Here is a 23,870-nt window from a genome sequence, read left to right as displayed (position 1 = left end):
TCAAACAAATGAGAAAGGAGATATTAGAAAGGAGGTTGGTTGTAGGTTTGATCATGTTGCTCCCCTGCTCAAACTGCAGGGGCTGTCTAATGCCTCTAGGATCTAACAGAAATTCTTCTTTGGCAGTTAAAAATCCTTTAAAACCTGGCTCCAACTTCCTTTTCTAGCCTTAGCATATTTTAACTAACCTCTGCTTTCCTTTCCTGTATTCTGTGGTCTAGCCAAAAGTGGTCTTGTTTCTGGTCCTCACAAATGCCTCTCCATCTCCTGATTGTAGAGGCACTGTTTCCCATGCCTGGAATACCCTTCTTCATCACTGCTATCTCAAAGAACCCCTTACTTCCTTCAAGACTCAGCTTAGGCCAAGGGTGGAGAATCTGTGGCCTCCTTGGATCTGGCCTTTTGACTGAATCCAAGTTTTATAGCACCTGAGGACCTAGGGGGCCACATGTAGCCTCAAAGCTGCAGGTTCCCCACCCTTGGCTTAGGCACTGCTCTTTATATGAAGACTTTCACTGCTTCTTCTAGTGCCTTCTCTCCCTAAACAACCTATATTTATTTTGTATTTCTTCTGTACAAACCTAAATATGCATGGGATATCTCCCCCCAAAGAGTGTAAACTCCTTGAGAGCCTTCTTGTCCTTGTACCCCCAGGGTAAGAGCTTAGTAAAGGCTTGTTGACTGAGGTCTAAAATGTCATTTTCGCATGTAAGAGATGGCATGATTACAATTATTGTTACAATTTTATTCTAGAGCCATCAGAATTCAGTCTAATCTGATTTGTTCAGGCTCTTATCTGAGTGATCTGAGACTATCCTTTTCTTGATTTTGTAATTGCTCCCCGAAAGGGTTATGATGGGAAGTTGTATGAATATGAGGGATAAAATGAGAAATTATGGCATGGTGGAAAGAATCCTTAGAGTTAGGCACAGACCTAATTCTAGCGGGGAGGAAAGCTGCTTAACAGGTAACATGCTAGAGATACGGGGGTTAATTCAAGAGACTAATTTTTGTTTAAATCTATGCACACATATTTAATGCCAGAGAACTCTATTCTTCATGGCATACAGATATTTATTTTATGGTAAATCAAATTGCAAGTATCATATGAAATGTAAAGTCTCCAAGAGACAGTCGTATTTGGGGCACAATCTTTGAACCTTGTCTATGGTATGTTTTGTTCTGGTTTTGGCACGTAGATCTGGTTCTGCTATTAGCTAGCTGTCTGACTTTAACAGTATAGACTTTTCTTTCCTAGGTCTCAGTTTCCTAATTTATTAAGAGACAGCTTTGAAACAAATCATTTAGCTATGACAAGTGTGATTCTAAATACTTATCAACATGATCTCCTGAAAGTTAGACAAATAACATGGCAAGTCTCCAGGGGAAAAACAACTAAAATAGAAAAGATTTGTGTCTCATGTAACTAATACTTCAGTATATAGTCTTTAGGGGCCCTTACTCCTATAAATTAAAAGTCACATAGAATTTCTGATTGTAAACCAAAGTTACAAAATAAAATAAGCAGTCTTCCACTTGGTTTTCCTTCTATCTCTCTACTGGAGGTAGGTAGGTAGTAAAATCAGCTGCCTAAGTAATTTTGCTTAGTAAAATCACTCCTTGTCTAGGGAGAGCCACTCTATACAAAACTCTTTCAACACCAGCACATATACTGAAATGCTCTTAAAAGTATTTATTAAATGTCTACTAGGGGAGAATGGCTAAGATAGTGGAGCAGAAGGAAGCATTATATCCTAGCTCTCTTTACAACTACTCCAAGATCTACAAAGAATGCCAAAGTAGTAAGGATGCAGGGTGGTTAAGGTGGTGGTGGTGGTGAGTTTGAAATCCAAGGAGAAAATACATTGAGTCATTTTTCCAGCCTAAGGAACATGAATAGGAGCCAGCAAAAAGCTGTGTTTTTCTAACCACAGAGTTGATTTGCACATACAGAGGACGTAAGCGGGAAGCCAAGTGAGGTATGACCTGCAGATGTATTCCAGAGCAAAAGTGGATACAGATCCAGCAAGCACTAGCCATAACAATGCAGGAAGTAAGAATAGGAGCTGCTTGGCAACTCTGTAGCTCCAGAGCTGAGTAGTGGACCTAGTGTGGACTTGGAAGGGCTGGGTAATAAGGCTGATCTGCAGTTGTGTTCCAGGAAAAGGCAGGGTTGCCCATCCAGCAGATCCAGCTCACATGTGGACAGAGGCTATATGCTGAGAAAGGAGCACTAAGAGACAGACGTGAATAGCAGCTGTATGACACTGATCCACCTGAGTAAAGTAGTGCATTCAGCTTCCAGCCTAGTCTGAGGCCTGCAGTTTAGTGACCAAAGTATGGAGCTCAGACCAAGGGGAAGCCAGCAGTTCTGTCACTTTGAATCGGTAGTCTTCCACATAGGTGAAGAGGTCTGTGGCCAGTGCAGTCTACTGGGGTTCTAACCAGGGGCTAGAGGATCACCCAGACCCAAACTGGAGTCAGGAGTTTGAAATGCACAGACCAAGTGAGCAGCAATCAGATAGTTCCCTTGACTTTGCCCTTTGTGTACTTAGGGCACACTGAAAGCTTTCACACTGTTAGGTCCCTGACCTGAGTCCTCCCTTGAGATGCCTGAAGAATATAAAGTACTCAATACCTAGAGAAAGCAGCAGTAAGATCGTAAGGAATACAAAACAGTACCAGACAAAGCCAAGACATTCCCTGCAGAAGTGCACAGATCTTGGCCCTAATACAAAACACCAATTCAGAAAGTAAAGCCTGAATAATGAGTAAACAATAACAAAAAAGATTCCCATCAAAAAGTGCTTTTATAGTGCCAGGGATGCTCAAGACAAAAACCCAGAATGAAATAACACAAAATCACTTACAAGAAAAGCCTCAAAGAAAGACTTAGGTTGTAAACTAGAATTACCACAAGAAATGACCAAGAATTAAAAAAAAAACAACTATATCACAAATGAAATGAGGGTGCTAGAAAAAAAGAATTAGAAAAGAAATGAGATCTTTGGAAGGAAGACTTGAATTGGAAGTTAACAACTTAATATAAGATCTACAAAATCTTAAACAAATGACCTGGAAAACAGATTAAGAAGAGTTAATTTAAGAAATGGTGTACTACCTGAAAACCATGATCGAAAAAAAAAAGGAGCCTAGATATCCTATTTCAAAAAATCATGAAAGAAAACTGAAGACGCCTAGCCCATAAGAGTAGCCTTGGGCATCCCAAGTGGGTTTAGTGTTATGCTAGCAGCCTACAACCAGCTCAGGGCCATCTATGAAGCATGAATCCATGGCTATAGGAGCCCAACTTGAAAGAAAGCAACTCTGGGAAGTTCCAAATGGGTTCCACCATAGCCCTGTTTGCCTAAGCCCAACTGCAAGAGAAAGGAAAATGTACCCTGAATAGTCTCTAAAGTCTGTTGTGGAAGTACAGTATGGGAGTAGCCCTTGAGCCTGAGCCCAGCAGCAAGGGGAAAACATCTCAGGTAGAACAAAGAGCAGAGGAAGGCCCTGGACTCTATGGCAAGAGGGGGCACCCTGGCAGAGCCCAGCAGTAGAGCAGCCCCAAAATGCCTTGACGGAGAAGCCTGGTCTGGGGCGCTACTATACTATACACGGGACCATGCAGGCCCTGCCTATGCCATTTCAGTTGCAGAGACTGAACTAAATACAATCTTCCTCATCTTATCTTGCTGGCCACCCCTCCTTCACCCTTCCCCCCGATTTAGACACAGAGGTAGATGAAATGATCAAACCAAGAAAACTGACTACTATGAATACCTTGATTTGAATGGTATCTAGGGAGAATAGTGACCCCAAACAAATTTGGGTAAAAATTCGGAATAAAAATGTACTGGATAAACAGGAGTTACTAGAAAAAATTACTGCAGGAGTTACTAGAAAAAATGAAATGAGATAAAGAATGGAAAAGCTTAGGGAGGAAAGAATGGCAAAAAACATCAATACTTTATAACAGATGGTGGAAAACCACAACCAAGAACTGCTCCGAAAATCAGAATAGGACAAACAAAAAATGACTCAATACACAATGAAAAATATTAAAATATAAAACAAAAGATTGGAAAACAGAAAAAAAATTAAAATGGTGTATCAAAAATAATTGTCTAAAAATAGATCAAGGGGAGATAATATAGAGAATTATTGGACTTCTTGAAAACTATCATTAAAAAAGTCTTGATACTATATTTCAAGAAATTATAAAAGAGAACTAACGACTCTTAGAACCAGAGAGCAAAGTAAAAATAGAAAGGATCTACTGATAATGTCCGCAAAGAAACCCCAAAATTAATACTGCCAGGAATGTCACAGCCAAAACTAAAAGTTCAAGTCAAAGAAAAAAAGACTACAAGCGTTCAAAAGGAAGGAGCCACAATAAGAATTACATAAGACTCAGTAGATGCCACTTAAAAAGAAGAGGGGAGCTTGGAATCTAATGGCAAGAGATAAAGGTTTACATCTAAGGATAAGGCAAAACTAAGTATAATTCTATTGGGGGGATGAGGGGAGGGGGAGAAAATGGGCTTTTAATGGAATGAAGGATGTCCAAATATTACTGATGAAAAGTTCAGAACTGAGCAGATGTTTTGAAATGGAAATAATGACACCAAAGAGAAAAACAGAAAGGTACACATTTGTTTAATTGAAAAGGAGTGAGATGAATTGTTTACATGTTAATAAGAGGATAAGAAATGTCTTTAGACCCCTGGTGTCTTTAACGGTCATAGATAAAGGTAAAAATGACAGGTTTCTGTAGGTAGTTTTGTTTTGTTTTAATGATAGAGAAAAATGGGAGAAACAGGAAGACTATACTAGGGAATAAAGGAGGAAGAAAGAGAGGGAAATCGCTTTTTGAATAAATAAAGGTGTATAAAAAGAAAAGATTATAGTCAAAGAGGAAAGGGTAGGAGAAACAGGTTATCTCATGAACCTAGCATTCATCTGAAACAGATAAACTGAATACAATTACTCTCCCTACTTCCTAAAACATACATATACACACACCTACACCAATACCCACACAGAGATTTCAATATATATATATGTTCAGCTGAAAAGGGAAATGGGGGGGGGAAGGGAAGAGGGAAAAGTAGAGATGGAGTCTAAGAGGGTGAACACAAAGTGTAAGGTAACAGTCAAAAGCAAAACAAATTTGAATGTTGGAGAGAAAAAACTTGAAGAGAGAATTAAATGAGAAGGAAGAAAGCAAAAACTTGGTAACAGAGGCAGGATAAGGAACAGAGAAGATCTGCAATAGAACATAAAGGCTGTTTCACTTATAAGATCACAAGGGCCAGGCAAACTCCCTCTCTTCTACCAACTTCCTATTTGTAAAGAGGGGGGAACTGAGGAAAAAAAGAGGAAAAAGTACAAGATAATACAAAATTAACAATCAAAAGCAGGAATATGGATGAGATGAGCTTACCTATAAAATCAAAGAGGATAGCAGAATGGATTAGACAGCAGAATTTGACAATATGTCATTTACAAGAACCACACTTGAAATGTAAATATTCATACAGAGTTAAAATGAGGGGCTAGAGTAAAATCTATTTTGCTTTAGCTGAACTAAGAAAAGGGAGGGGAGTTAACAGCAAACATGATTTCAGCGAAGGCTACAGAAAATATAGAAATGATAAAAAGATACAAGCAGAGAAAATTATACTATAAAGGCACCATAAAGAACAAATTACTATCGATTCTTAATATATAGGCAACTAATGGCATTGCACCTAATCAAAGGAAAAATTAGTCAGTCTGGAGGAGAATCAGAGATGTCCTTCAGCCCTAGACAAATCTAGCCAAAAGATAAGCAAGAAAGAAGGACCCCAATGGAACTTTATGATAAATTTCTAGAGACTACTCAATGGCAATATAAAGGAATTTTTTTTTTTAATATAAAGGAATTTACATCAAGGTTAGCTATACATGGCACATTTATAAAAATTGACCATGTATTTAGGAATACAAATCTCAACAAAAAATGTAGAAAAGCAGAAATAGTAAACATATAATTTATCAATCACAATGCAATAAAAATTATATTTAATAGAGACCTTAAGAAGAAGTAATAAGGGATTGGGGACTAACAAGTTGTGTGCTAAGAGATAATGAAATGGGCAGCTGAATAGGAAACTGAATTGATGCACAGTGAAGTGAGAAGAACTAGGAAAACAATTTATACAATGATTAACAACATTACAGGGAAAAAGAACTTTGAAAGATTTTTAGAACTTTGATAAATGCCATGATAAACCAAAATGATAAGTCCAAAAGAATGATAAAGAAATATGTCACTCACCTCTTGTCAGAGAGGTGACAAACTTAAAATGCAGACAGAAGAATTTTCAGACATGGACAATGAGGGAATTTGTTCTGCTAGACAATATAGTAATGTATTAAAGATTTTGTTATTTTTTTGGTGGGGGGAGTTAGGGGTTATGGGTTCATCTGGCTTAATTTGCTCAATGAGGATGAAATAGTGGGAGGGAAATACTAATAAAAGAAAAATCATAAATATTTTTTAAAATCATGGAAAAAACCTGCTCAGATCTATTAGAATGAAAGGGTGAAGTGAACATTGAAAAATCCATCAGTAAGCTCTTTAAAGAAACCCTAAAATGAAAATTCCCCAGAACATCATAGCCAAAATCCAGAGCTTCCAGGTCAAAGAAAAAAACACTGTAAATGACCAGAAAGAATTCAAGTATTGGATCACATAAGATTTAGCTGCTACCAGAAGTGGAAAGCTTGAAATACAGTATTACAAAAGGCAAAAGAGACTTCCAGCCAAGAATAACTTATCCAAGCAAGACTTAGCATAATGCTACAGTTGAAAAATGAATCTTTAATGATATATAAGACTTTCAAGCATTCTTGATGGAAAGACTAGAACTGAACTGAAACTCTGAAATACAAGCACAGGAGTCAATAGACTCCTGTTACATTCTGACGACCTTAAAAGAAGAAAAAGAGGAGAAAAAAGTGCTAGGAAAGAAATGGGGAGGAAAAGTGGGGGAAATTTGTTAGGCTCTTTTCATTGACCAATTACTGTGTCAATGAATACAATACAAACACAATGAATTAAAAAATTCTTACTTGCAAAGACCAATATATGGTTCAAAATTAAAACTGATTTTGAAAATGCTTTAGGATACATTGGAACTTAAACTGGATGTTCTACAGGCAACTCTCCAATTCTACATATCTAAAACTGAACTCAGCATCTTTTTCCACCAAAACCGACCCTTCCTTCCAAAATTCCCAGTTTATATCAAGGACGATACCACCTTTACATTCACCCCAGCATTTGACGTCAAATCCCTGCTCTGCCATGACTGTATGTGTAATGTTGGTCAAGTCAATTACCTTTTCTGGGCCTCGGTTTTTCCTCATCTATAAAATAAGGGAGTTTGGATTAGATTATCTCTGAGGTCCCTTCCAGCTGTCAACTTCTCATGCTCTCTCATTTGCCAAAGCTTCACATTTCTACCTCCATATGATCTTTCTTGTCTATACTCTTTTCTCTACTTGGATGACCACCAGCTTAGTTCAGGCACTCTTCATCTCTTTTTGCCTTAACTATTAGAATAGCTTCCTGCCTCAAGTTCCATCTCCCTTCTGAGCTATTTTCCTATATTTTCTAGTTACCAAAGTGATTTTCTTAAAGCACAAGTCTAATTTTGTCACTTCCCTACTTGTTAATAACAAACTCAAAAGGATAAAATATAAACTTGTTTCTAATTCTCTATTTTCTTAAAAATTTTGCTCTAGTTCTCTTCTTCCAGCTACTAGTGCCCTTCCTCCCCAAAAGTATCTTGTATTTATCAAATATTTTATATATAATTATTTTTGTATATGTATCTTCAATAGAATGTAAGATTTTTAAGGACAGAAACTTCTTTCTTTCTTGTATCCCTAGTACCTACCACATAGGAAATAAATGCTTATTCGTTGGTGTTGAGTTTTCATGACACCATTCTCTCTTGGCCCCATCCTGTCTTCTATATCTTTTGCTAGATCAGTATTCATATCATTAGCACAGTAGGTGTTTCTAGAGGTTCTATTTTGGGCATTCTTCATTTTTGTCTCTATTCTCTTGGTGACCTCATCAGCTTCCATAGATTTAATTGCTATTTTTATGCAAATGGATGGAAGAGCTATATATCCAGCCCTAGTCTCTCCCTGATCTTCAATTCTGGATCATCAATTGCCTACTCCACATTTCAAACTTCATGTCCTGGATGTTCAAGTTCTATTATGTCCGAAAAATATTCACCCTAAAATGACCTCTCTTATTTCCCTATTTCCTTAACTGCAGTGCTGACCATGTAATTTTCCTACTTAAACTCCACTTCGAGGTAGTTTTGGAATGGAGCGCACTAGCACTTTGGAATAAGGAAATGGTGCTTAAATTGTATTTTAGAGGAAGAAAAGGATTCTTTGAGGTAAGGAGGGAGTACTTTCCAGATTGGGGGTGGGGAATGGCTTGTACCATCACAGATAGGAGATGGAGTATCATTTATGAGGAACAGAGAAGCCAGTAGGGCTTGATTTCAGACTGTGAGAGGGCAAGTAATATACAATGAGTCTGAAAAGATGGTTTGGGGACAGGTTGTGAAGGGTTTTAAAAGCTCAACTGAGTTTCTATTTTGTACCTCATTTTTTTTTCTCCCAAATCTTCCCTTTTTTGAACTTCCCTATTACTGTCCATGCTAACCCCCTATTCCCAAGCCCTCAGGCTTGCTACCTAGGTGTCAGCCTTGACCCTGGACTCTCACTCACCTACTGTTCCTCTCTTCCTCCCCTCTCCCCCATCCAATCTGTTGCCAAGGTCTATTTTACTTTGAAAAAAGCCCTTTTACGTGCCTTCCCTCCTCTGACACCACCACCACTCAGGGACAGGTTCTCATCTCCTCACACCTTGACTACTGCAGTAGCATGCTAGTCTCCCTGCCTCAAGTTTTTCCCTACTATAGTCAGTCCTCTACTCAGCTGTCAAACTAATCTTCCTAAAGTGCAGGTTTAATCATCTCAGTTCTCTATTCAATAAACTTCAGAGGCTATCACCTCCAGCATCAACTATAAAATCTTCTGTTTGGTGTTTAAATCACTTAATAATCTGGCCCCCTCCTACCTTTCCAGTCTTCTTATACCTTACCCTCATGTACTTTATGATCCAGTTAGACTGGCCTCTTTGTTGTTCCTTGCACAAGACATTCTATCTCAACTCCATGCATTTTCACAGAATTGGCTATGTCCCTCAAGCCTGGAATACTCTCCTTTCTCATCTACACCTCCTGGATTCCTTCAAATCCCAAGTAAAATTCCACTTTCTGCATGAAGCCTTTCATCACTTTCCTTAACGTTAGTGCTTTCCTTTTGTTGCTTATCTCCGATTTATCCTGTGTATACATCTTATTTTTACAATTGTTTGCATGTCGTCTCCTCTGTTAAGGCTGTGAGCTCCTTGAGAATGAGGCTATTTTTTTGCCTTTCTCCGTATACCCAGTGCTTAGCAGTCCAGTGCCTGGCACGTGTAAGTGCTTAATAAATATTTACTGATTGTTTGACTGATATAGATTTTAGTAAAGCATCTGATAAAGCATCTTGTGCTATTCTTATGGAATAGATGGGAGAGATGTGGGCTAGATATTAATATACAGTTAGATGAATTTAGAGCTAGTTGAATGGCCAGCCTCAATAAATGGTTGTTAATGTTCAGTGTTCCCTTGGGAGGAGGTCTTTTACGGAGTGTACCAGACCTGTGCTGTTTTAACATTGTTTAAATTAATAACTTGTATAAAAGCATAGATAGTATCCTTTATCAAATTTTCACATGGCTTTAAGCTGGGAGAGATATGTAATACCCTGAATAACAAATTAGGCTATACAAAAGATCATGAGATGCTAGAGCACTGGGAGGAATCTGCTATGACAAAATTCATTGGGGATTTAGTCTTAAATCTGGGTTCAAAAAATCAACTTTGCAAGTTTAAGATGGGTTAAGTAGCAATTTTGTCTGAAAAAGATCAAGGGTTTTGGTGTAGTACTCTACTTCCATATGTTAATGGTATGACACGGAAGCCAAAAATGCCAATGTCCCTTGGACTACATTAAGAAAGCAGAGCTTCCAGGAATAAAGAAGTGACAGTCTGCCTTGATCAGACCACACACGGAATATTGTGTTCAGTTCTGGGTTCCAGTTGAGGAAAGATATTGATGAGTTAGAGAGTATCCAGAAGAGGGCAAATGGAATGAGGGACTTGAGTCCATGGAGATCAGCTGTAGGAACCAGGCACTTTGAATCTGAAGAAGAGAAGACAGGATAGCTCATGGTTGTGTTTAATTATCTGGAGAACTTTCATGTGGAAGGAGGATTTGTTCTTTTTAGGCCCCGAAGACAGAACCAGGAGCAATGGATGGAAGTTACAAAGGTCACCAATGACATCACTGTTAAATCCAATGACCTTTCTCAGTCATTACTCTACACAATCTCTATGCCAGATTGGACACTGTTGGAAGCTACCTTCCCTTCACTAACATCCCAATTCCCCCTTCCCCCTCTTTTTCTATACACTCTTCTTGACTTTAGATACATTTTCCTGGCTCTTTTCCTACCAATATTTGTTGTTTGTGTGCTTTTCCAGGTACTATTTCTGACTTGGGTGCTCCTAAATGTGTTGGGGAACATTATTGGCCTTCAGCTACTGTAGGCCTGAAGCTTACAGCTTCAACTACCACCTCCATGAAAATAACTTAAGTCACTATCTCTAGCCTTGACAGCTCTATTGAAGTGTACTCCCATAGTTAGAACTCTTTAACGTGTCATATTTACTCACATGTCTTATCAACACCTCATCAACATCTAAAACAAAGTGACCTTATTCTTTGTACCTTCTAGCACATAGTAAGGTATTTTGTACATAACAGATATTGAATAAATGCTTGTGGAATTGAATTGAGGAAATATACTCTTAATAGCTAGCATACGAGATTGAAATTCATGTTCTTGCTTCACATGACAATTGTCTACCCTAGAGAAGTAAATGTCTATAATATTAAAAAGCCTTGTTTTCTACTTAGCTTATTTATAAAACATTTTGAGAACTCTAAAGTGAAGATTATTTTTAAAAAATAAAATAAGATTGGGAATAGCCTTCTAAAGGAGCTCTTATATCATTAATAGTGCAGAGAAGCACCAAAAAACTCATGGGGAATTGAGATGTACCCACACCAATCATATTTAAATAGAGTAAGAACAGGAAACATTAATGGATATTCTTTTTTAGCAAATCTTTACCAGGTTGTCTAGGGATAACTAATCACTTCTTTTAGAATGAACTGTATCCAACCTGTTGGGGAAAATAATAATTAAACAACATATTCACTATAATGCTCACAAGCCTATGACAGATTAGAACCTTATCAGAAAAAGGTAATATGTTCTTAAAGCAGAAGTGCAACTTTTTTTTGTATTCGAATTTTTCCACAAAAACCCAAGATAATGATTTTAAATAATAAAACATGGTAAAGTCTATTCTAGACATTTGTTGGTATCTTTAAAGATAGCTTATTAAATTAAATTTAGTTGCAGTTCTCTTGTGATGCTCTCTATAGCACTTATATTAATTCTTTTCATATCATAATCAATCCATACTTTCCAAAGAAAGAATCAACCTGTCTAAGTGAAGCTTCACTTTTGTGAGCTAGACTCCACTACTGCAAAAAGCACACATACAGAACAGTAATTTTCCATATCTACAAAACATAAGACGTCTGTTCAGCCTTTTTTTTTTTTGGTTTTGTTACATTGCCCACACTGAGATCAGCATGAAGCTAAATTTAAGCAAGGCCTCACTTTAAATGAATGGCATCAATCAAACTTCATTAAACAGAAACCAAATACAAACATGGGTCAGCAAAATTAAGCTGTGCAGTAGTGATGAAAAAAGAAGTATTTAGTGGGTCACAACCAGACTGGTTTTCATTGTACAACTCTCCTCAGGAAACGTCACTACCTGATTCACATAAGAAATGGAACACATATCAAAGTCTTTGTTCATGTAGAAAATATCCTTCAAACAAATTCAGTGATATCATTAGCCAATAGAATATTAAAGTGAAGCAATTTGGCCCAGAGAAATGCTTACATATAGTTTATACATAAAACACACACACATAATACACTTTTAAAAATAGTATTTTATTTTTTCCCCAATTACACATCAAGACAATTTTTAGCATTCATTTTTTCAAGATTTTGAGTTCCAAATTTTTCTCCCTCCCTCTCTCCTCTTATGAAAATGGTAGGCAATTTGATATAGGTTAAACATGTGTAATCATGTAAAACATATTTCCATATTACAGTTGTGAAATAAACAGATCAAAAGGAAAAAAAACCATGAAAAAGAATAAATCAGTAAGTGAAAAAATATGTTTCGATCTGTACCCTGAGTTCATCAGTTCTTTGTCTGGATGTGGAGAGCATTTTCCTTTGTGAGTCCTTTGTATTTGTCTTGGATCATTGTGTTTCTGAGAAGAGCTGTGTCATTCATAGTTGGTCATCACACAATGTTGCTGAAACTGTGTACAATGTTTTCCTGCTTCTGCTCATTTTACTCTGCATCTGTTTGGATACCTTTCCAGGTTTTTCTGAAATCTACCTGTTCATCATTTTTTATTGCACAAGAGTATGCCATTACATTCATATACCACAGCTTGTTCAGTCATTCCCCAATTGATGGGCATTCCCCCAATTTCCAATATTTTGCCACCACAAAAAGGGCTGCTATAAATATTTTTGTACGTGTACGTCCTTTTCCCCTTTTTATGATCTCTTTGGGACACAGACCTAGTAGTGGTATTGCTGGATCAAGGGTATGTACAATTTGGTTGCCCTTTGGGCATAGTTCCAAATTGCTCTTCAGAGTGGTTGTCTCAGTTCACAACTTCAATAGTGCATCAGTGTCCCAATTTTTCCCACATCCTCTCCAACATTTGTTATTTTCCTTTTTTGTCATATTAGCCAATCTGATAGATGTGAATTGTTTTAATTAGCAATACTCTAATCAAAAGAGACTTACAGTACCTTCTTCATATCCCAATTGATAGGTTTGATTTCCTCATCCTGTTCATATCCTTTGACCATTTATCAATTGGGGAATAGTTTGTATTCTTATAAATTTGACTCAGTTCTCTATATATTTAAGAAATGAGGCCTTTATCAGAGATACTCGCTGTAAAGATTGCTTCCCATCATTCTGCTTTCCTTCTAATCTTGGCTGCATTGGTTTTGTTTGTACAAAAGCTTTTTAATTTAATACAATTAAAATTATCTGTTTTACATTTCCTAATGCTATTTCTTATTTGGTCATGTATTCTTCCCTTCCCCACAGATCTGACAGGTACTCTATTCCTTGTTCTTCTAATTTCCTGTATTATGTATTTCCTGTATTATAAATTTTGTTATGGTGTCACCCTTTGTGGATAAATCATGCATCCATTTTGACCTTATCAAATATCAAATATACTCATCAAAAGTATATGGTATGAGATGTTGATCTATACTTAGTTTGTAGCCTAGTGTTTTCCAGTTTTCCCAGCAGTTTTTGTCAAATAGTAAGTTCTTATCCCAAAAGCTGGGGTCTCTGGGTTTATCAAACACTAGGTTACTATGGTCATCGACTACTGTATCTTATGTACCTAATCTATTCCACTGATCCACCACTCTATTTCTTAGTCAGTACCAGATATTTTTGATGATTACTGTGTTATCATATAATCTGAGATCTAGTATTGGCTAGGCTACCTTCCTTTGTATTTTTTCCCCCAATAATTCCCTTGACATTCTTGACCTTTTGTTCTTCCAGATGAATTTTGTTATTTTTTTATCTAACCCTATCAAATAATTTTGTGGTAGTTTGATTGATTTGGCACTGAATAAGCAAATTAGTTGAGGCAGAATTGTCATTTGTATCATATTGGCTCAGCATATAATACATTTTAAACTGTATGTATGTTCATTATTAGTCAACTAAATGGATTGGCTCAGTGAGGTGAAAAAATTATCCATTTTCCATAAATATATGTAATTATTGCTGATATGCTACACATTTCACCTTGATGAAGACATTGTAATAACTTAGAAATTAAAGTTGCCACATTGCCATCGTTGGTCCTGCAATTAGCCAGCAGACATTCATTGTGATATGCTATCTAACTGTGAAGAAAAAGTATAAATATCACTCTAAAAACAGAAAGGCACCATCCCTTAAATTTTTGCCGATTGAAAAAAAAAAAAGTCCGTTCACCACAACCTAACAACAGCCTGACAAAAGTCAAAAGTAAGCTTAAGAGTGTGATGGTAAGGGTGAAGTGCATCATGCATATATAACATTAATCTAATCTATTTAGTTATACAAAAATTCAATTTAAGTAAGACTAGACTAACTGTAGGAGGCACAAAAGAAAAGCTAACAGCAGACTTAGTTTGATACTGATTAAATTTAACAGTAAACTCATGTTGCCCTTTTTAATACTCTACTGCAATTTTAATTTATTGATGACTAGAATATTTGCTTACTTAAAAAAAGGTCTCAAATATCTGCATTATGAAATTATATTCTTATTACCAATAAGACATACTGTGAAGAAAATGGGTCATGTGTGCAATGTTTCTGAAATGCATGTTTTCTCACAACTATCCAAACATTCCCTCACACTAAAACAAAACCAATCCCCCTGAAAAAAGTTAAAGAAAAGTACAATAAGGATTAGGGGGTGCAGGGAGGGAAGGGTTAAGCTACACTAATTACAGCACAATGATTAACAATTGTTCAAGACAGAACCAACAAGAATTGGCCAAAAAGATGCCTTCAATATACGACTATGATTAAAAACCAAACTCAGCCCACTTTTTGTTCAATGCAATGAGACCAAAAAAAAAAATCTCTCATGTATACATATAAATATAAGACTCCAGCTCTTTTTTTCCGTTAAGTTTTTTTTCTTGTTTGTTTTTGCAAGGCCTAGTTACCTAACACAATTTATATTTGCTCTGCAGCAAATACAAGAGGTAGTCATAAAGCATGAAAAAGTTTCTCCACTAGGCCCTCACTGTGAACTATTGCATAACGATATTAGACACTCCATGTAGACATAAAATTACTATCTAGTCCCTTGCTAGCCAGTGGGCCACATATGATTTCATCCCATAAATTTACCAGACTAGTCTACCGACAAATTTGAAACTTTCTCTACTGAAGGATACTGTCATAGTTTGATGCAGAGTAATTATATGTTCCTTTCTTTTTTTAAGGGTCCTGGAACCAACTGTCTTGATTCTGTATTTGTACAAACATGGTACCAATTGGCCAAGATGACAAGTATTTTTTTCTTTTTCACAGATGCAAGTGCCATGTAAAATAAATTAAAGAGTAGATATCAAAACATAAAAGTAATAAAACTATTGAAGGCAGATTTTTAAAGCATTTAGACAAACAATAATACTTCTCTCTTTTTATTTTCTTAAATACAGTCACAAAGCTATGGTTATACATCAAGGATTTCCTCTGCCGAGCCTCCATAGTGAAATCTGTAGCATCTTGTTCACCAGCTCATAGTAGCATCCCACAATGCCAATAGGAAAATATATGTCATCACAGATTCTCGGATGAACCAAGCTACTGCATAATCAAGTTTTGAAAAACAAAGAGCGCCACCCTGGACACCCCTGAGTTGAATGTAGTTAAATATATACCAAGCCAGGCAATGACACATGAAAAATACCAAGATATCCCATCAAAATACACTATGCGTTGCCCATCCAGTAGTTAAACTGGCAACAAAGCATTCAGAAATTGGTTCACAAATTACTGTTGCAGGCAGCATATTGATTTGTAATTTGGTCCATCTGATCATTCTGGATTGAAACTGAGAAAACAGGACCCAGAATTTTGCATTTCAACTTGAATGGCAATCCCAAACCTCCAACCTTGGTCAGCTGTGGTGTTAGCCATAAAGTGATCTTCAGCAATGTATTGGGCAAAAGCTATAAAAAGCCCTCCAGCTTGATCCAAGACATCCTTCCTTATCAAACAGGACATTCCTGTCACACATGTGAACACAGTAACATTGGCTGAGATACAGGACCTTGGATGTGAAGTTTCAAAATATACCTTTCCAATGAAGCAGCAAACCTCTGTCTGCAACACAGGGTAAGGCCATGAACCAAGCCCACTTTTTCTGTCATTTGATTAATCTTATCGGTGTGTCTAGAATTGCTTTGATTCCACTATCACAAATCCATATAGGGTCATGTTTTGCAACTTCATATTCCGACATTAAATTATTAATTTTGCGATTAATCCAAACCTTCTTGTCACCCATCATGAACAGTGGGGCATCCACATTTGGGTATTTGCCAACAAGCTTTTTACATACATTGATGGCTGGATCATCATGATTTTATACACAAAGGAGTACTTCATATTTAGGTTAATCCAATTCAAGGAATAGAAATGTAATGCCAGAGAGTTTGCTATATGGCTGTGTGTTGCCTTCCTGTTGAAATGTAAGCGTGTATAGATAATGGACATGAAATGCACGAAGACTTGAACCTCAAAATACCCGTTCCTTCCTGGGCCAGGTGATGGGAAAGTCTGGCCCAGGCCCCGTTCCTGTTGTAGTCGCAGCAGCCACAGCTTTGGACAGAAGCTGGCGGGGGAAGAGCTGGGTCCGGGAGGGGAGCGGGGATGGCCAGCCCTGGGAGCCGCTGTCTAGGGGCAGAGAGGGGCTGCTGCCCGGGCATGGCTGTGAGCCCCTCAGAGAGCTCGGCATGCCCCGAGCTGCTGCCAGAGCTGCGGCTGGAGCCAGAACTGCGGCAGCAGACCTCTCCAGCCCTTTTTGTTCCCACCCTGCCCCCGGCTAGGGGCTGGGCGCTCTGCTCCTGCTCCTCCAGTTCCTCCCCCTCTGTCACTTTGCAGTCTAACTGAAAAAACGGTTGCTCGCGCCACAGATAACCCAGTGCACGCCCAAAATGGAACTTTTTAAGGTGGCAAACTTAAAAAGAAAAGGCTAAAAACTCTGGTAAAGGGCATGGAACTAAGAAAAGTGCTGTCCAGTATCACACAGTTACAATATTCCTTCTCCTTCCGCAGACAATGCCCTTCTTAGCAGAGTATTTAATTTGAATTGCTGACATTCACTCGGTACCAGCCTGAGTGACATCATATGCAATATAGTCGGAGATTGTACAGATTCTATTCTGTTTTGCTATCTGGCATCTGCTGGTAGAATAATGTGGCAACATGCTCAATTTGGCTAATTAACTCCAAGATTCATGCAAATAAAATGTGCAGGGCCTGGCTTCTAAAATGTGCCTAGGCTGAAAAACTGGAAGTGTTGTTGGCCAACACGTATATAACATTAATGGGTATTACAGTGTTAGTGGAATATCAAACACCCTACTCCTATTGAATAGCATTTTCTATAAACTTTATTTAGAAGTCACAGTTGAAGGCATTAGTCTTCAGTGAGAATAAAGTTCATTCCAAGTCTGAAGATGTTGAAAGAACATGCTTGCACTCAGTGGCCCAGCCCGACTAGTCTGCTAGCTATTCCCAAATCTCAAATTATGTTTCCCATTTACATGCCTCCACCCAGGGTGTCCCCCAGAGAGGGACACAATCTTTCCTCACCTCAGCCTCTTAGTGGAGCTAAGCTGAGAAGCTGAAGCTTCTTAGCTTCTAGCTTGTTTCTAGGCTCAGCTCAAGTACTACTCACAGCCTACACAAACACCGCCTTTCTTGACCTCTTCCAATTTTTAATCCGTTCCCTTTATAATCATTTCTATTTATTCAACTGTGTATAAGTTCTGTTCCTCTCTCCCTTCTCCTCTTCTCTCCCCCAACATCAGATAAGCTACTCTGAGGTCAGGGACTGTTTGTTTTTAATTTGTTGAACTGAAATTACCAAAGAACAGAAAAGATAAATCTCAGGAGGAAAAATGCTAGTTATCAACAGCTTTGTACCAACTGAGGCTTCTGATTAATTATGATCGCAGCATTTAAAGTAGTCTGGAAATGAAGGCTCTAACACCACGATGAGATTTTTAAGCTTTGGATGAAATGAATAATAGCTGACTTGGATTGATCTAGAACCACATGTTTATTGTTCTAATAGGAGCTTTAATTTGCTTTACAGATTTATAGCAATTAGCCTACCTTTAACAAACATTTTTTTTCATGCCTGGTTTGCTGGTAAATTTAATTATAGATATTTTACATTTTTCTTCTCTAAGACTATTCTAGCCATACAGGTGTTTTTCTTATCATAACTTTAGTCTCAAGATTATAAACTTCAGGACAAAAATTTAGAGTGACTGTGTGATAAATTCCTCAAACCTTTATGCCTATCAAGCAAGGAATGAAAGTCTCATCTCAGTGGCTTGACCAACTCCTAATATAGAATTGTCTTGGTGTTTACTAAACATTACATAAATACAATATAGCAATTCTGGAGTACAACCTGACTTCCAGTACTAAAAAGTTATCTTAAATACATCAGGCCCAAGTAAAACTGCAAGAAATTTCAGGTGGAAGAACGTCATTGCCCAACTTGGAATTTGACTAGGCTAGTGGTTTACCTTGATATCTACTTTGATAACAAAATTCATCACATTTTGAATTGCAGAGCCCACACATCTTTTAACAACAACCTACAGGCTTCTAAGAGGCCTACAGAAATGGTGAAACAATGCTGACACCAGTACATTTTGCTACAGACTGCCTACACCCAGAGATGATGCAATGTAATGAAGGAATACTTTGCTGAAGGGAGGCAGCTTTTATGGCTAATAGAGGGTGAAAATACAAACTTTACAGGTGGAGACAGGAAGAGTAAATGCTGTGCAACCCCAGGGGACAAGCTAGTTTTCTATAGAACATTCTTCACAGACAGAGTACATACATATGGCATATATTTAAGTGCTGGATAGACTTAAAAAGAATAGTGAATATATTCAGCTGAGTTGGAAAAGGCTCTAAAAAGGATCCAGAAAATAGTCTATGAGGTCACATGGTGACTTATCAAGGTAAGAAAAGTCATTTTCCTATACAGAAATTCTGGAGGCAGAGTGGAGTAGTGGTTTGATAGCTGGCCTCAGAGTCCAAGGGACGTAGGGTCAAGTCCTACTTTAAACACAGACTGGTTGTGTGACTCCGAACAAGTAATTAAAACTTTCAATACCCTAGCAACTCTCTAAGATTCTAAGTTGCAGGGAGGGCTTCCATCACTATGTTTGAGGAAACTTCCTTGTTAAAAATTTCTTGTACCAATGAAATCATAGGTTTAGTACCCGCCCCTTTGGCCCTCTCTCCCCCATGTTCTGGATTTTTAAAAATAGCTAAGTGACAATGCATACAGTATATGGTACAAATGCTACACAGCAGGTATAACAAACAAATATTTATTAATAATAATAGCTAGCATTTATATGGCAAAGTACAAATATTTTCTCATTTCATCCTTACAACTCTGGGAGGTAAGTGCTATTTTTATTCCCATTTTACAGATAAGGAAGCTGAGGCAAACAGAGCTTAAGTGACTTGCCCAGGGTCACACAGCTACTAAGCTGATGAGGTGGAATTTCAAGTTAGATAATCTGACTCCAGGTCCAATGTTCTATCCGCTGCTGAATATAGCTGTCTCTAATATGAGCAACAGCGGAAATAACAAACTTTAGATAAGTCTCTGCCATCAAAGAGTTAAAAGTCTAGTAGGGAGAGCTCGTTACCCTGGCAGATAGCTATAATGCATAATATTACATGAGAAATAGATTAGGGAATTATGAAATAAAGTGGTAAGTGGGATCTAAGGGAACTGGGGGCAAAAACAGTGGCAGCAGGGAAGAGGGTCAGATATGGAACTGAGTTTGGCTTTAAGGGATGAGTAGGAATTCAATGGGCAATGAGAAAAAAGCAGAGCGTTCTAACCATAGAAAAAAGCTAGACCAAAGGCATGGAGGCATGAGACCCCAGTGCAGTGCACGTTCAGTGTATTATAGCATAGTGCCTTCAATGCCTACTGAACAACTTTTAGTTGGCCAGTTAACTAGGAGTTCTAATTTTTTCCAGGGTATTTATTTTAGATTTAGGGATTCGGATAGAAAAGTGCCAAGAGTACAGACACAATACTACCAAGGAACTCCAGATATTTTAAAGGGGGTAGGTTGTGTTGTGTTGATTCTTCCTAAATTCTAAATCCTAAAATTCTGCAGCAAGAACCAAAACCTCATCCTAGCTCTTAATGTTTACAAGGAATTTTCTCAGTCCTTCTTGACTTTTGTGCTGCACTTGACATTACTGACCATGGTCACCTGGATATTCTCTTAACTGTAGGAGTTTTCCTGACATTACTCTCTCCAGGTTCTCTTACCACTGTGACCACTTCTTCTCAGTTTCATTTGCTGGCTCTTCATCCATATCACAACTAACTGTGGCTTGTCACCAAGGTTCTATCCCAGGCCCACTTCCCTTTCCTCACTATAGTCTGTTGGGGATCTTATCAGCTCCTCGTTTCTAGTCAGATGACTCAGATTTACATGTCCTGCCCAGGTTTCTTCCAGGACTTTCAGTCCTGCATCACTAGCTACCTATTGTACGCTTCAAACCAGATGCTCAAACTCAACATGTCCAAAACAAAACTCAGTATCTTTTCCGCTAAACTAACTCATTTTCCAAAATTCTCTGTTTCTCTCAAAGGCACCATCATTCTTCCAGTCTCTCAGATATCATAACCATAAAAATTATCCTTAACCCCTCTTTCCATTTTAGCCCACATATCTAATAATTTGCCAAATCTTATTGTTTCTGCTTCTTCCAAATCTCTTGCATCTGACCCCCTTTCTTTCTACTCACACAGCCACCACCTTATTTCAGATCCACATCATCTTGGCCTAGACATTTGTAAGACCTTCCTCCTAACTGGCCTGCCTGCTACAAGCTTCATACAATTGTTAAAGTGGTTTTTCTTCAGTGTAGATTTGATCACTTAATTCCCTGGCAATTCCAATGGCTACCTATTACTTTAAGATAAAATAAAAATAGCTGTTTCTTTTACAGCATTTTACAACCTGGTTTCAAGCTGTTTTTGTTACTCTCCTTTCTGCACTCTGTGTGATACCCCAACTGACCTTCTTGCTGTTCCTAATTCAGAGCATTCTTATCTCCTGTCTCTGTGCCTTTGAACTCACTCCTCACCTGTGTCTCACAGAATTCCTCTCTTCCTTTGGCTCAAGCACTGTCTTCTAAAGCATTGAATTCTTTTCTGATTCCCAAAACTGCTAATACCCTCTTGTCCTATCTATCTTGACCTTATTCTCGTTCATATTTGTTCTCTACATGCTCATATATGAAGTTATCTACTGTGGTAGAAGTTAGCTCTTTGACAGTGGGAACTGTCTAATTATTTGCATCCACAGAAACTAGCACAGTGCCTGGCACACAGTAAATACTTAATAGATGCTTGGCTGATGGACTCCAATGGCTCAACTGAGATCGATGAAGAAAAAAATTGGGATAACATGAGAGGAGTGGAGGCCAAAGACAAGATGACTGCAAAACATCTCTTAAGACAGTCTTTTTTAATTGATTCTAATTTCACAATACTTCTTAAAATTCATTCTCACTGCCACCGCCATCATTATTGAAGCTCATATCATCTCATACCTGGCCTACTAAAATTAGCCTCCTGGCTGGTTTCTCTGCGTCCAGTCTTTACCCTTGCATATCTTCCTTGCTTTTAGATTAATTTTCCTAAAGCAAATTTCTGATCACAACACTCCTCTAGGTCAAAACAGAAACTTCAATGGTTTTCTATTGTCTAGGGAATAAAGTTCAAACTACCCGGCCAGCATTCAAGGCCCTACACAATTTTCCCCATGTCTTTGCTCATGCTGTTTCTTCTATCTGGAATGTGTCCCTTTCCACTTTTCTACTCCCACCTCAAATCAAAATCCAACTCATCCTTCCTGAAGCCTTCTCTCATTCTCCCAGTTATAAATATCATCTCTTCCCTCCTCTTACCCCCCCCCCCCCCCCCCGCAGTAAGAATTCACTGAAGCGTTAGACATCTGTACTGGAAGGGAACTTAAAAATCCAACCCTTTCATTTTGCAAACGGGGAAATTCCTGCTCGGACCACGAAAGCAAACTAACCGTTTCATCGCTCCCGGTGTCCTTGCTATAAGGGGGTCCGAGCCCCCTCCCATCCCAACCCCGCAAAGCTCCTGGAGGGCCCCAACCACCTTTACTCATCTTGAAGTCTCTCCCAGCACATAAGGAGGTACTCAGTATCTGTTCAATGGGATTCTCTCGTTTCTAAAAAGACTGCTGAGAAGAAATCTTAGGTCCGAGGGGGAGTGTGGAAAACAAAAGCTATTAGCGCCTTTCCCCAGCCCTCTCTGGTGTCCTCTTTCGTGAACTGAGGGGGCAGGTTGGGAAGACCACTAGGATGCCCCCCGCCCCCCCCCCCCCTTACAGGGCGTCACCAACACCTTCCTAGAAACAAGGCGGGAGGAGGTAAACGGGGGGGAGGGAGGGGACTCCGCCTCCCGGCCCCGCCCCTAGGCTCCCGGGCAGCTGCGGTGGGGGGTAGGCGGGGAACCGCCTTCCCTGAATGGGGCGCTTCAGGGAGGCGGGGCTGACCCTCCCGGGGCAGCCTAGGAGGCAGACGGGGAGCTGGGTGCAGCCCGAGCAGCGGTCCGCCCTCCCACCGGAAGACAGGAGCCGCCCATCCTACCGGGCTGGCGCTCAATAGCTCCCCCGCCAGTCTCCTCTTCCTCCTCCTCCAACGGCGTGTCGCGCACTGACCTTCGGCTCCCCCCAGCCCCTGGGACAGACCATCGCTCACCTTTGGGTTCCAATCCCGCTCAGGTCCGGGCGCCCCCTGGGGGAGGGGAACTACGGCTGCAGATCCCTCTCCGCTCCTAACCCGGAAGGCTGTGAGGCAACTTCCGGTTGGGATAGGCTTCCCGGCCCCGCGCTCTAGTTAGTCCATCGAGGTAAGGGCACAAGACATCTGGAGCTGTGCGACCCAAGGGTGTGGACACCTACCCCACACGGGCCTGAGGGTGAAAAGTCTGGACTGGAACGTCTGAAGCAGAACGTCACATCATCTGGGCGTTCTTTTCTTGGGCCAGCTCATCACCTACTGGTCACTTTCCCGATCCACCAGCCGTTGCCCCGGGAAACGGGGAGGCTGGGTGAAGGGAAAGCGTAAGGCGTGTGACCGGAAGCTAGAATAATTTCCCCCGCCCTGCCCTTTTTTCCATCATTAAATATGGCCGTCGTGGCGTCGACGCCAAGTTGGGCGGGGTGTCGCTCTACCTTTATCAAAGGAGTAACTCTATGACCCAAGAGAGAGGGAGAGACATCGCCACCTAGTGGACCGGAGACCAAGCTTAGTAAGTCGGGAAGGTAACGGAGGGAGCGTAAGGACGTTAATGCGACGTTGTTATTGGAGGGCTTCTGCCACCCGTTCCCCCTGGATGACCCCGCCTTCCAGTCCGCACTCCCGCCCCCTCGTGGACTGGTGACGTTGCACGCCTGCGGGCGGGGCTATCAGGAGGGGCCGCTGGAGCGGGGTGTGTGGGGGGGCGGGGGCCGGGGATGGGGCGGGGCGAGAGGTGGGGGGGGGCGGGGGGGGGCGGTGGTTGGGTAGCGCCGCTTCTGTAGAGGAGGAGGAGGAAGGAGGAGGATGGCGGAGTTCGGGCTCTTGACGGTAACCAGGGAGCGCCCGGGCGGGGGGCGGCAGGTGGGGAGTGGGACGTCCACTCCACCAGCTAGATGG

General features: G+C 39.7%; 2 protein-coding genes and 1 pseudogene across 4 annotated transcripts in view; 1 reads left to right on the top strand and 2 right to left on the bottom strand.

Moving 5' to 3' along the window:
* BBIP1 (BBSome interacting protein 1) overlaps window positions 1-22,996 on the bottom strand; it is a 33,641-nt gene extending 10,645 nt beyond the window's left edge. Inside the window, exon 1 of the mRNA XM_036734970.1 lies at window positions 22,932-22,996. The gene's annotated coding sequence lies outside the window, so the exon portion shown is untranslated. The remainder of the gene's footprint in view (window positions 1-22,931) is intronic.
* LOC118829594 lies at window positions 15,574-22,336 on the bottom strand (annotated as a pseudogene).
* Window positions 22,997-23,001: 5 nt separating the features above from the next.
* The window catches only part of SHOC2 (SHOC2 leucine rich repeat scaffold protein), a 156,358-nt gene continuing 155,489 nt past the window's right edge, over window positions 23,002-23,870 (top strand). The window contains exon 1 of one of the 3 annotated variants that reach the window (XM_036734966.1): window positions 23,002-23,082. The gene's annotated coding sequence lies outside the window, so the exon portion shown is untranslated. Of the gene's footprint in view, window positions 23,083-23,306; window positions 23,485-23,692; window positions 23,802-23,870 lie in introns of those variants that run through there. The other 2 variants (XM_036734965.1, XM_036734964.1) reach the window with 2 other exon arrangements.

This window comes from Trichosurus vulpecula, chromosome 8 (assembly GCF_011100635.1).
Source record: "Trichosurus vulpecula isolate mTriVul1 chromosome 8, mTriVul1.pri, whole genome shotgun sequence".
Taxonomy (NCBI): Eukaryota; Metazoa; Chordata; class Mammalia; order Diprotodontia; family Phalangeridae; genus Trichosurus; species Trichosurus vulpecula.
This window is presented reverse-complemented; position numbering and strand designations above follow the sequence as displayed.